Here is a 1,729-nt window from a genome sequence, read left to right on the forward strand (position 1 = left end):
TTATATGGATCAGGATCATGTTGTTTGGGCAGCAAGTATCCTATTCCCAGTTCTGCCCAAAAAATGTGGTGGACTTCCTGGTTGTTACCACTCAGGTTGAGGTGGAAGAGATTGAACAGTAAACAGTGAGCTTTCTAAAACAACCAAGAGATAAAGGACAGCTGTGTTAGCCTCCAGAAGCAGAACTTAGACATTCAGGCTGAGCCCCCAAAGAAACAAGAGCATCTAGAAACCTTAAAGGTCATCAACAAGAAATTGGAACAGAAACTGAAAAAACAGGATAGTTGGGAGACAGAGCAGCTTCAGGGGAAAGAACAAGACCAGAATATGAAGATAAGGAAGTCAGAGAGGGTCACTTCAGGCCCAGATATCAACTCAAGAGAAAGAAATGAGAAATGAAGAAGCTTCTTCAGGGAGATCAAGATAAGACAGAGCAGTTGGAGCATCTGAAAAGGAATAATAACCAGCTCTTTCTCAGTGTAACTGAACAGAGGGGGCATCAGAAGAAGTCGAGAAGACAGAGGAGGAGCTGAAGCAGAAAGAAGCTACTGCAACAAAGAAACAGCAAGAGTTAAGGAACCAGACTTTGACCTGTCAGAAAGATTGAGAGAAAGATTATATGTAACTAGAGGCCTGGTACATGAAATTTGTGAGTGGGTAGGGTCCCTAGGCCTGGCCAGTGATCAGGGCTGATCAGGTTCCCCACCTCCTGGCCTCCTCTCCTCCTCCATCCTTGATCCCTCAGTGCCCCGAGACCACCGCTGGTAACCCACCATGTTCCTCGCTTCCCTCTGGTGGTCAGCGCACGTCATAGCAAGCAATCAAACTCCCAGTAGAACTCTCAAGGGGACAATTTGCATATTAGCCTTTTATTATATAGGGTATTTTACAGAGAGAGACAGAAAGAATGGAAAGAGAAAATGATCTTTGAAGAGGTAAAACAGCAGGTTGATGAGTTACATGGGTCTGGATAGTGACTCTTTGCCAGATCAAATGCCTACTTCAGATCAAGGAGGTGCAGAACAAAACCCAGGACTTGTCTAGGAAACCAGTATTTTGGCATCCAAGAAAGTTCTGTCCCCAATCTGCTCTCCATCAAAAAATGCCCCAGCTGCAAATTAGACTTTGCTAATGACATTTTTTATCACACCTTGGAGCAGCAGCACATTCGGACCCTTTAGAAGAGCTTCCCAGTAAAAGAAAGCAAATCTTTTAATAACATGTGTTCTGCTATGGTCATAAGTGTCACAGCCTCTTGGATCTATGCTGTACATAGATTTCATAGAGTATAACCTATAGTTTCTACTATGAATTATGACCCAAGATCCTGCCTCACCTGAAATTATTAGGGATTTATTCACTCCCACTGCCCTAAAGGTAGAATCCTGTAGATAATCTAAAGGATAGTGTTAAGGGTTGTTACTTCCATCATGTGGGTTACTACCTTTTATATCATGTAATGCTAGCTGTGTCAGCCCCTCACCTATGATGCCCATTCTTTCAAGGGTTTCCAATACAAGAGCTCTGGAATGGAAGCAACCTGCCTATTTGCAACAGGCATGACTCTAATACTAAGTGATTACTTTCTACACAGTCATTCAAGGTCAGGCCTTGAGTACATTTGTACTCAATCCTCAATCGTACCCTTGGGGCCCGGAGATTGATCAGACATTGAAAATTTCCTTCTCCTCTTCTTCAGGCATCTTTCTCCAACTGATTGCATTAGACT

The 1,729-nt window shown here is 43.3% G+C and overlaps 1 pseudogene; it reads left to right on the forward strand.

Annotated features, from left to right (window-relative positions):
- LOC102438507 overlaps positions 1-1,181 on the forward strand; it is a 2,976-nt pseudogene extending 1,795 nt beyond the window's left edge.
- Positions 1,182-1,729: the final 548 nt, after the last annotated feature.

The sequence above is a fragment of the Myotis lucifugus genome, unplaced genomic scaffold (genome assembly GCF_000147115.1).
Source record: "Myotis lucifugus unplaced genomic scaffold, Myoluc2.0 scaffold_2561, whole genome shotgun sequence".
Taxonomy (NCBI): Eukaryota; Metazoa; Chordata; class Mammalia; order Chiroptera; family Vespertilionidae; genus Myotis; species Myotis lucifugus.